A 13,223-nucleotide genomic window follows, 5' to 3' on the forward strand; every position below is an offset into this window, starting at 1 on the left:
ATGATTTAATAATGTATTACAATCTTAATACTACTCATTATAATAAAATTAAAATTTATTTACAATTACTGTTGCATGTACATTTTAGTTGGTTCAAATTTTCTACTCCTTGTGCTGGTAATTACAACTGTTTACATAATGCTCAACAAAACAGTTCCAATAAACATCCACATTTCTTATTTGCAAAGGCACTGTACAAATGGTAATTATCATTGTATCCTTTTAGGGATGTGGATATTTTTCCAAGGTTCAGCAGATGGACATTTTTCCAAGGTTGATGTTCAGGGGATTGTTTTGAGACTGTTTGAACCACTGATAAAACGAGAATGTTCCAGAGGTTATAAGATAAAATAGATAGATAATATACCTGCTGTGAAAGAGGAAATTAAAGCCAAAAATAACAGTTTTCAAAATAAATAAAAAACAACTGTTTTCAGGTAAGGCTGTGGCGTGGTGAATGCACAAGGAAACAGAGAAATACCGTGCAAGCGCATTAATTGTGTACATCAAATAACGCCACTGAAAAGTGTGGCCATTACGAAAGCACCAACGAAAGCACCAACACCCACCCAAAACTTGAAATCTGAATGAATTTGTTGATGTTGCTGCTGTAAACATCAAACATTAGTGCGTAACAGAAGTGTTCCTTAAAATGCACGGATTGCCACTAACATTATGAGGCCGTCCTTACCAACTCAAGAAAGCAACCTGCTAAAACAATACGGACAATACATTCTTTGCTAATTGCTGGTATAAGAAAAAGAAATTTCGTTTGAAATTAAAAAAGGGTTAGTTGTGAAAAAGGGTGGTAAAAGTAAATTTTCTATTATTTTTTTTTATTCTGGATTTTGTTCTTAGGATTGGTGCATACATTTATATATTATATATGGAATTTGGTAGTTGGTTTGATCAGAGATTGATTCTATTTATATAATCTAAGTAAATTTTAGCTTATTGATTCGTTTTTTAAATCCAAATTTATAATTTATAAAATTGATTTAGGCTATATTTCTATGATTTATGAGAACTAATTAAAATGTTTATTTTTTCAAAAAATAAAATTTGGGTCTAAAGGACAAATTATCATTTATTTCACTATTATTGCACTATGTCATCATAAGAGCATATATATATATCGTACATGGACATTGTAGGAAATAGTGTCTAACTACTTGTTATAATTGTCCTTTCTACAAATTTATTAAAATTTATTAAATCTAGACCCTACAAGTTTGATCAAGGGGAGACATATTCTTTATCACTGACAAACTCCAAACCATACAATCAGGGTTTTTAAATCCAATGTACCCACATTGGAAAATTTGAAGAAAAATATTTGAAAGATCATAGGGATCAAATTTGTGCAAAAGGAACATCAACCATAGTGGGAAGATTGATTCCCTAGGTATAAAGATCACTTTTTCATTCATGCAAATAACCCCTACTATTAGAAATAGTTTTATTGATTTTGGTATGTCTACTTGACATGTACTAAATTTTGTTGTGAAGAAAGAAATGAATTTGAGACATCTAGCAAAAAAAATAAAAAACTTTTTTTCTAATGAAAAAGTACAAATGTTTAATTGACATACATTTATTTTATATAGTTACTTAACATAACTCCTCTTCTTGGAGTAGATTTAACTGCCATTTTATTTTTAATTATTTTCCTATTTCATTTATGTATAGAACAACCACTAGTTAGAACAACTAGCGGCACCAACAAACCATCATAGATCAAGTACCATCAAAGTGTCTAAGGGAAGAGAAACTACTAAAGTAATTAACTAACCATCAAAACATATAAAAGGCACATAGGTCAAATAAGATCATGAACATAAGTCTTAGAGAAACCACAATAAATTAAAAATAACCTATAACTAATCATAGTAAAAAAAGATAGCAAACTTTGGATCAACAACCGATTTCTTTTGGCCTTTGATAAGACCCGAATTCTTTTTTATGATTGGAATACCAAATCATAAATAATTCAACAATGGGATGTCACAAAATTAAACAAGTTAGACATTAAAATATCATTTACACACAAAGTATTATTTCATACCAATTGTAGAGAAACAATTTAAGTGACTGCATTAGAAAACCACACAAGTAAAGAAAATAAACCAAAAGATTATAAATAAGTTGATTAATTCTAAGGATTCTTTCGTACATCCATACATTGTTGATAACTATGCTATTACGAAACTTAATTAATTAAAGTTAGTGTAGATGATTTAATCCCTCTTACATTTACTAAAGTTCAACGTAGATAACCAACACTTTGTTGACAATTTGGAGGAACTGATTATGTGTTGCATTGATGTTTTGTCATTGATGGCAACACCAGTTGTTTTGGTTGTTTACCAGTTTTCGGTTGGTTCCGATAGAGTGGTTGGATTATGATATTGATATTGTATGCTCTAGTATGCTTTGGTTTGTAGAATTGATTTGGATTTGTCATTCATGTTATTCAGATGTGTACAATGATCAGTTGGTTCAGGATTTGATGACTTAGATGCTATCATTTATTCTAGTAATCCTTTTGGTCACCGATAAGGGTTTTGTTGGCAGAGCTTTGTTGAAGATCTTTTGATGCATGTGATAAGTGGTGTTGGTGCGACTTCTAGATGGTTCTCAGGATGCTGTTGGCTATCATGTCTATGTTCCTATTGATCAGTGGTGTTGGATTTGGTTTATGGCGACCTTTCTTGGGTCTGGAGTTATCTAGGTTATGGACTAGTGTATGTAACATGTTGGAGGATATTCTTGATGTGTTACCGATGGGATTTAATGATTGGTTTACATTGTTTTTGACCTAAGACGACTTGGTTGATCATTGGATTGCGTGTTTGCATTATGAATTTATTGTATTATCTATTTGGTGGCCGACCTAATTGTTTAGGTCCTGAGTTGGTATAAATATGATGTAAGATCTCTTTGTAGATCATGGGAATGGTAATGGGATATAGGACTATCTGTGTGTGAATAATGTTGTAATCATATGCAAAAATTTTGGTCGATCATCGGTGATCAAATTGGGTTGGTAAGAGAGGTTTAAGGCCTTCGACACTGAGCGTAATCAGAACTATACTCAGGCATAGGAGATGATATACTTGCAGTTCAGTCTTCATTCTGGATTTTAGTCTAGATATTTTGTAGTCAATTAGGCTCTTTTTTCTGATGAGCAGTGCACTCTAGGTTGTTGGCCTTCTTGCATGTGCAAGCCCCTCATATTGTAATCACATACTTACTGCAGAAGTATTATCTGACCATGGGTAGGCTTCCTTGTTGGCATTTGCATGAAGGTTGCATTAATGATATGTTATGTTGTCATTGATATCAATTGAACTGGTAATGAATTGTTGATATTGTTGTTATTGTTGATGCTTTATAACCGGTAGGAAGAGCTTTGTGAAGGATATTGTAAGCCGCTATGTAAGTTTGTGAGTTGAACCGGTAACCGGAGTAAAAGGTTAAACCCTTTCTATGTTATGTAACCGGTAAACCCTAACAAATTAAAGTTGTTGAATTAGTTATGTTGGTTTATGATCTGATGTTGAGCAATAATGATGGTGACATGTAAGGTCATTGTATGAAGATAAGTTCAAAATATTTTGGCGCAATTGTTTGTCTAGGGGATGAGCAAAGTGTATTGCATCTAATGCAAAGCACGTGATGAGTTATTGAGCTCGATGAAGCGGTAATCAAGGAGCGGTTGAGGTTTTCTTGATTGATGTGTAGAGATTGCTATGAAATCTAATGGTCATGCTTGTACTGACTTGTTTGTAATCTCAATGAGAGGATTAGATTTTTCTTGTGTTACCGACCTAATTGATTTGTATTTAAGGTCAATTAAGTTGTTTTGTTAAGAGTTGGCAGAAATCAGTTGAGTGTGTGGTTGCCGAATCGGAGATGGAGTCTGCAGTTTGAGTAAAGGCATATAGAAGCTTAAATGGATCTAATCAAGCAAGTGTAGTGCTATTCAGACAGATCAAGAAACTCTTGTTGTTTTCTAAAAAATACAACAGAATTAAAATACCCTAACTAGGTAAGCTTTAACAAGTTTGCTTACTTATTAAATCCTCTAACAAGGTGGTCCATTAGATTGGATTTTTAAATCTTCTATTGAATTTACTCACAAGTTATTTACTTCTAATAAGGCATTTGTAGTCAATCCCTTAACCGGGTGATTCCTAAAAGGATCAGTTCTTAACAGGACTTTTGTAAAATCTTTAACAAGCTTGGCTCCTAATAGGGAAAACTTGAAAAGAGTTTAGATATTATCTTCTGAGTCTCATCTCATTGTGGTTTTTACCCATTTGGATTTTCTATGTATAAATACTTGTGTCATGTGGTGAATTTTTTTGTGGTTATGATCTTATGGTTGATTTGATTAACTATTTAACTATTTCTTATAAGGTATGATAGCTAAAAGCATTAAAAAATGAAGCATTGGCAAATGATAAAACATTTGGATGTTTACAAGTTAAATGTCATTTACTGTTAAGTTGCTATAACTATCAACCGGCATTCTAATGAGTATTGATCTTGACAGTGGTATTTCATTGATAAGTTTACTTTGTATGTTTGAGTTTGAGTTTGGGAAATTTGTATCAGTTTTTCTATTTACTGATTCACCCCCTCCCCCCCTCTCAGTAATCTACCGGATACTTATTATTTCATCATACCACCAATTGGTATCAAAGCATCTCAGGTCCTCTAAGGTCGGTCCTCTAAGGTCTATGGTGTAGTAGCACCTCATCCCTTCAAGGGCCCATATGTGGGGCATGATTTAGTTTGTTTTTTTTTTGTTCAAAGAAGTATATTTAGACCCAACATGATGTAATAAGGCCAATAGTGCCAATAAAATGTAAAGGTTGAGTCAGTTGAGTCATATGTCCTGAAAATTGTCAAATTGCTCACATAGGGCCTAGTGGTCAAAACAAGTCAAAATAGCAATATCAAGGTTGTGGGGAGTATTTTTCTATCATTTTTAATGTTAGATTATGTTATTTAACCTATTTGGGGTATTGGATGATCAAGAAGTACAATAAACCAAAAGTTGTCAAAAAGCAAGAAATGTTGTTAATGCAACTTTTCAAAGTTTCTTGACAAAATTTGCAAAAAGGTTGGTTTTTGGTGGTTATAGTTGGTTGGTCGGTTGGGAATCCTTATAATGCTATAAATATGGTGAAAAAAATCCTTAAAAGTATATAATTCTCAGAATTGAATTTTTTGGCAATAATAGTAAGTGGTTTCCTTGCACATTCTATGTTTTTCCTGAACTTTCCTCGCATTCAGTCTGCAATTTGTTAGTTTTCACCATTGATATGCATTCAAGGTTCATTAACATGGTTTGAGGGTTTAAGTATAGTAAATTACCTTTCATTTCTTTTAGGTTTCATGTCATTTGGTGTTTTTGTGGCAAAGATACAATAACTTCTCTCAAAACTGTCAAAACCCTAAACTAGGGCAAACCAAGACAAAGAAAATGCTATATCTTTTTGTTCTTGGTTGATCAAGCCACACAAACTGGTGGAAATATGTAATATTATGTAAATTATGATGCCATTATTGTTGCAGGATTCCATGATAGGTTTTGCATGTGGTTTGAGGCATGAAGGTGACTGAAAACTTCCCTTCGAAAGGTTTGACTGTCACAAAAAAAATACAGTCCTGATACGAGGTCAATATCTTAAAATTTAACCGTTGGATCTTTAATATTTTTTTGATATTTTCTTCATACCAAAGCTTTATAGAGTCCCACTAGAGAGATCTACAAAATATGTCCAATTAAAAAATTTATTCATCTTTGAGTGAGTGTGTGTCAAAGAGGCCTGTAAGTTCTTGTTTAACAGTAACCTTTTGTACATGTTGAGGGTTGGATCAGAGTACATGGTGTTTCGTAATTAATAGTTGGTAGGAGTGGTGAGAGGGTGTATGGAGGTTTTCCTTTCATTTTCTATTTGTGTCTTCCTTGTTAGGGAGAGAAACCTATCCTTGTTGGTCTAGAAGGCATGATTGAGTTCATAGGCAAGAAGCAATATGTGTGGAGTCTTATAAAAGATTATGACAAACCTTCATAAGGGAAAGTGTTTAGTCATTGTGAAACATCAACAATGTGAGGTAGATTCCTAAGAGGTGTAGGACTTGTGTGTGGGTGTGGATGCTCTGCATCAGATTGGTATTGGAGCAAGGGAGTAGTTCTTATTGAAGGTTGAAGGGAGTGAGACAAGATGCCTCTGAAGAATGCAGGTACATCAAGGGAGATCCAAGAATTGAAGGAGAAGAACACAAGGTTACAAGAGTTCTATAATGCCCTCTTAGCAAGGCTTGAAGCCTTGGAGACTAGTTAGAGAAGAAATTTTTATGTAGGGAATGTTAGTGGAGAAGAGGAAGGAGATGAAGAGTTCCATGAGGCATAGGAAGCACCTGAAGAGTAGATAAACCCTGAAGAACAAAGAACACTCAAACTTCTTAAGGTAGTAAAAGTAGACAAGTACAAGGTAAGGGGTGATATACCAATGTATGATGGTAGTTTGAAAGAAGAAGAAATTTTGGATTGGATAGCAGCAATGGATGCTTATTTTGATGGAGAAGGCATACCTGATGAACAAAAGGTCAAATTGGCAAAGACAAAACTCAAGGGACATGCACTCCTATGGTGGGATCATGAAGAAGTTGATAGAAGAAAGAGAGGAAAGACCAAGGTTACTTCTTGGGATCGGATGGTTGCTAAACTAAAAGGTAATTTCCTTCCTAAAGACTATAAAATTCAATTGTATAAGAGATTGCAAGGATTAAGGCAAAAGGAACAAGATGTGAAGGCATATACTGATGAATTTTTAAAGTTGAGTATTTGGTCTGGTAGAGAAGAATATGAAGTTGTTAAGGTTTCTAGATACCTACGAGGTTTGAGATTTAATATTCAAGATGAGTTGGTTGTGGCTAACCCCAGTAATGTCAAGGAATGTTACCAATTAGCTCTCAAGGTGGAAGAAAATATGAAGAGAAGACAAGATAAGGCTGCAAGAGGTAGAGGCAATAGCAATGGCAGGGGTAGAGGTACATTTTCTTCACATAAACCAAACGAGGAAGAAGGTGATGTAAATAAAGGTAAAGAGCAGTCATTTTCTGATTTTAGAGGTGGTTTTGGTGGTAATAGAGGTAGATTTGGTAGGGGTTTTAACCAATTTTTAGGGAGATGTTACAACTGTAATGACTATGGACATCCTTCTTTCAAATGTCCTGAGAAGGGAGAAGCATCATCATCATCCTCTAGAAGGGTTGTATATGCTCAAGATGAAGAGGTTAGTGATAGTCCAAAGGCAATTGTGTGTACTGGAGAAGTTGGTGAGTGTTTGATGATGAAGAAGTCCCTGTTGAAGACATCAACACAACATGAACCCATTCAAAGGAGAATTATCTTTAGGACAAAGTGTAAGTACAAAGGTAAAGTTTGTACCTTGGTTGTTGATTCAGGTTCAAGTGATAATATGGTTTCAAATGAAATGGTTGAGAAATTGCAATTAGAGAGGATACCTCGTAAGAATCCATATAAAGTATCTTGGGTTAATGATGATATTAGTTTGTTGGTTAAAGAGCAGGCAAGAGTTGATTTTTAGATTGGTAAATACAAGGAAAGTGTTCTATGTGATGTTTTACCCATGGAGTGTAGCCATATCTTACTTGGTAGACCATGGCAATATGACAACCATACAATCTACAATGGTAGGAAGAACACTTATACTCTTGAGAAGAATGGAGTACAATATATATTGTTGCCCATGAGTGGGGATGTTAAGGGTAAAGGTAAGATTGTGATGTTTGGTAAGAAGACATTGGTTCAAGCCAAGGAAATTGAAAAAAAACCTACACAAGAGAAGGTGGAACACAAGGATAGCGTAGGGGTAATGATTGATACTCTTTGGTGTCCTGCTAAAACCACTCAGACTAGTACATCTATTGTGAAAATTGTTCCAAACCAGAGTGTTCTAGAGAAGCCACATGAACCACGCCAACCGGTTCAAATTTCTACACATGCATATATCGGTTGCCCACTAATGGGAAAGTTCTTTTCTGATCCTTATTATGTGAATTGGATTGCAGGTTCTTATCCTTTTTTAGTTGTAGGATATCAGATTATTCAAGGTCCCTTTCATGATAGATACTCATGGGGCATGAGTTCTTTTCCAAGGGGAGTATGGTGCAGGAGCACCTCATCCGTTCAAGGACCCATATGTGGGGCATGATTTAGTTTTTTGTTTTTTTTGTTCAAATAAGGTCTATTTAGACCCAACATGATTTAATAAGGCCAATAGTGCCAATAAAATGTAAAGTTTGAGCTACTTGAGTCATATGTCCTAAAAATTGTCAAATTGCTCACATAGGGCCTAGTGGTCACAACAAGTCAAAATGGAAATATCAAGGTTGTGGGGAGTATTTTGTGTCATTTTTAATGTTATAAAATTTTATTTAACTTGTTTGGGGTATTGGATGATCAAGAAGTACAATAAACCAAAAGTTGTCAAAAAGCAAGAAATGTTGTCAATGCAACTTTTCAAAGTTGCTTGACAACATTTGCAAAAAGGTTGGTTTTTGGTGGTTATAGTTGGTTGGCCGGTTGGGAATCCTTATAATTATATAAATATGGTAAAAAAACTCCTCAAAATTATGTGATTCTTGGAACTAAATTTTTTGGCAATAATAGTAAGTGGTTTCCTTGTACATTCTGTGTTTTTCCTAAATTTTCCTCGCATTCAATCTACAATTTGTTAGTTTTCACCATTGCTATGCATTTAAGGTTCATTAAAATGGTTTGAGGGTTTAAGAAAAGTAAATTAAATTGCATTTCCTTCAGGTTTCATGTCATTTGGTGTTGTTTTGACAAAGATACAATAAATTCTCTCAAAACCGTCAAAACCCTGAACTAGGGCAAACTGAAACAAAGAAAATGCTATATCTTTTTGTTATTGGTTGATCAAGCCACAAAAATTGGTGGAAATATGTAATATTATGTAAAATATCATGCAATTAGTGTTTTAGGATTCCATGATAGGTTTTCATGTGGTTTGAGGCATGAAGGTGACTGAAAACTTGCCTCAGGAAGGTTTGACTGTCACAAAAAAATACAGTCTTGATACAGGGTCAATATCTCAAAAATTAACCATTGGATCTTTCTTATTTTTTGATATGTTCTTAATAACCAAGCGTTATAGAGTCCCACCAGAGAGATTTGAAAAATATATCCAATTAAAAAATTTATTCATCTCTGAGTGAGTGTGTGTCAAAGAGGCGAGTAAGTTCTTATTAAACAGTAACCTTTTGTACATGTTCAGGGTTGGATCAGAGTACATGGTGTTTGGTAATTAAGGGTTGGTAGGAGTGTTGAGAGGGTGTATGGAGGTTTTCCTTTCATTTTCTAGTTGTCTCTTCCTTGTCAGGGAGAGAAACCTATCCTAGTTGGTCTAGAAGGTATGATTGAGTTCATAGGCAAGAAGCAATATGTGTGGAGTTTTATAAAAGATTATGGCAAACCTTCATAAGGGAAAGTGTTTAATCATTGTGAAACCTCAACAATGTGAGGTAGATTCCTAAAAGGTGTAGGGATTGTGTGTGGGTGTGGATGCTCTACATCAGTCTGAGCCTAACAACTTGAGGAAAAGATCTGCTAGATCGTGATGAAGAAGGAAGGTCTAAAGTTAAATAAAGAAAACTATAGGATATGGAGTGACAGAATGAAGATTTACATCAAGAGTCTGTGAAGTCGGTATTGGGATCATGTAGATACTAAGTATGTTGCACCTACTTGAATTTAGACTAGTGATCAGAAGAAAGAGCAACAGGAAAATCATCAAGCATTGGAGGCTATTATCAATTCCCTGTCTGATGATGAATATGTAGATGTTCATGGTCTTGAAACTGCACATGAAGTATGGAAAAAACTTGAAGAGATTTATAGAAGCGATGAACATGTTAAGATTGCTAAAGAAGAGAGTCTAAGATGAAAGTTTGATGACATGAGGATGTCTGAAGGTGAGAATATCCAGTAGTATGGTCAAATGATAAAAGAGATAATCGGTGAAATTAAGAGTGCAGGAGGGAAAGTGGAAGATGCCATAGTAATCAATAACATACCAAGAACCCTACTACCAATCTAAGCTATTTGAGTTGCAGCTATTCAAGAGTTGAAGCCCATTTACAAAACTAAGGTAACTCTTGACTCCATCATTGGCAAGCTTACTGCTTTTGAATTAAACGGCTATGATGATAGTGTACAAAAATCTGAGTCTACATTTAGAGCTTTTGTTTATAACCCATCTGTGAGAAAAAGTAGAGATACTAGTCATGGTTATGAATCTAGATCCAGCAGAGATGTTGATGATGAAGACAATTTAGTGGAGGTTGAAGCATTATTGGCAAAGCAGTTGCCTAGAGGCATTGGTAAATACAGAGGTAAACTACCTTTAAAATGTTTTGCATGCAACAAGATTGGTCACATAGCGGCTAATTGTCCTAATGGTGAAAATGAACACAAGAGAGATTGTCTTATTGCTATTGATAATGGTATCATAGATGAAGAATGTGATGGTGATACTAGTGAAGATATTGTGTTTGTGGCTATTAAGGAAGAGATATCAAACCAGAAGGCATTAGTATCCAGGATGGATAATTCTAATGATTGGATCATTGATAGTTGTTGTTCACATCATATGACTGGTGATTGGAGCAAATTTTTTCCTTGAAATAATTTTATGGTGTTGTTATATTTTGCAATGACTCACTTGCATGATTAAAGGTAAAGGAGTTATTTCCCTTAATGAGAAGAGCAGTGCAGATGATGTCTATAGGGTTGAAGGACTAAAGCACAATCTTTTGAGTGTGGCACAACTCAATGACAAAGGATACCCATTGGAGTTTAAAAATGGTATGTGCAAAATCTTTTACAATAAATCTGAATTGATTGCAACCGGGAAACAAACTAAAGGTAACCTATTTCACCTTAATTCTAAAGTTAGCAACTATTTTATTGCTAAAATAAATGATAGTTGGCTTTGGCATAGTATATTTTCTCATATAAAATTTGATAACATTGTTAAAGTGAGTAAGTCCAAGATAGTAAGAGATTTGCCTTAGTTAGACAAACCAGATAATGGTCTTCACAAACAATATCAATTAGGAAAGATGAATTCTTCAACTTTCAAAAGCAAACTCTTTTCAGTGAAGCACTTGTTAGATTTGGTTCATACAAATCTTTGTGGACCAATAAGAACAAAAAGCATTTAAGGTGACATATATTTTATGATTCTCACTAATGATTTCTCAAGGATGATGTGGGTCACATTTTTGAAGGATAAGACTAAAGCTTTTGGTAAGTTCAAGGCATTCAGGGCCTTAGCTGAGAAAGAGAGGGGTAAGAAGATAAAATGTCTGAGGACAGATCAAGGGGGTGAATTTACAACTTAAGAATTCACTAGGTACTGTGAAGAGAATGGTATCAAACAATAGATTTATGCACCGAGGACACCACAACAAAATGGTATAGCAGAAAGGAACAACCGGTCAGTTGTTGAAGGTGCTAGGACAATGTTGATACAAGGAGGTGTAGTGAAAACCTTTTGGAGAGAAGCTGTCAGCACAATTATCTACATAATGAATCGGGTTCTGGTAAAGAGAGGTAAGGAAAAGACTCCTTATGAATATTGGTATGGAAGATCACCCGATGTTAGCTATTTTAAGATATTTGGAAGCAAATGTTTTATTAAGAGAGGTGATTACATTAGAAAATTTGAGGTTAAGAGTGGTGAAGGCATATTTCTTGGCTATTCCACCAAGAGTGAGGCCTACAAATTTTTTAACAATCGGACATAGAGAATTGTTCCGAGTGCTAATGTTCGAGTGGATGAATTTCCTGAAGTCTTAGAAGGAACTAGTTTAGAGAAAAAGGATGAAGATCCTTTAATTTTGTTTTTGGAAGGAGAAACTGTGAAATCTAAAATCGGCAAAGCAAATTCTGATGCACCAGTCCAACCAGAACAAAATAAATTTAGAAGAAGAGGATGATAGCAAAGAAGCTGAACCTGAAGATAATCATCATGCTATTCCTAGATATGTGAGACTAAATCATAATCTTGAGCAAATTATTGGAGATAAGGATGTTGGAGTGCTAACCAGAAGAAGAATCGGAGAGAATTCTTGCATGATCTCCACCATTGAACCAAGAATTGATTAGGAGGCATTTGGTGATGATCATTGGGTTAAAGCTATGGAGGAGGAATTAGATCAAATTGAGAAGAACAACACTTGGACCCTAATACCCCGACTGCTAAATAAAAATGTTATAGGTACTAAATGGGTATACAAGAACAAGTTGAATGAAGATGGTGTTGTAGTTTGCAACAAGGCAAGATTGGTCTGCAAGTGTTATGCACAAGAATAAGGAGAAGATTATGGCAAAACTTTTGCACTAGTAGCAAGACTAGAAGGTGTCAGAACTTTACTTGCATTTGCAGCCCATTAAAAGTTCAAGGTATATCAGATGGATGTTAAGTCTGCATTTTTGAATGGGATATTGGAAGAAGAGGTATACATAGAGCATCTAGATGGTTATGCTTTAACTGATGAAAAACACACGGTATGGAGATTGCATAAGGCTTTATATGGATTAAAGAAGGCACCCATAGCATGGTATGAAAGGCTTCATACACATCTAATGAAGATAGGCTTTCTGAGAACCAGTGATGATAGTAACATATATCTCAAGTCTGAAGGAGATGAAATACTGGTCAGTGAAGTATTTGTTGATGATATTATATTTGGAGGTAATGATGTCATGAGCAACAGTTTTGTAGAGGAAATGAAAAATAAGTTTGAAATATCTTTAGTAGGGGAAATAAAAAATTTCAAGGGCTTGCAGATACAGCAAATGAAGAATGGCATTTTTATTACACAGTCTAAGTATGTGAAAGAGGTTTTGAAGACATTTAGCAAGAGTGACTGTAAACAGGTTGGGACACCAATGGTTATAGGTTGTAAGTTGTCCAAGGAAGATGAATCTAAGTCTGTTGATAAGAAGGAATATAGGTCAATGATTGGTAAATTGCACTATGTTGTCCACAACAAACTGGACATAGCCCATGTGGTTGGCATAGTTGCTAGATTCTAGAAGAATCCTAAGGAGACACACCTGATAGAAACCAAGAGAATCTTTAGATACCTGA

The sequence above is a fragment of the Cryptomeria japonica genome, chromosome 5 (assembly GCF_030272615.1).
Source record: "Cryptomeria japonica chromosome 5, Sugi_1.0, whole genome shotgun sequence".
Lineage (NCBI taxonomy): Eukaryota > Viridiplantae > Streptophyta > Pinopsida > Cupressales > Cupressaceae > Cryptomeria > Cryptomeria japonica.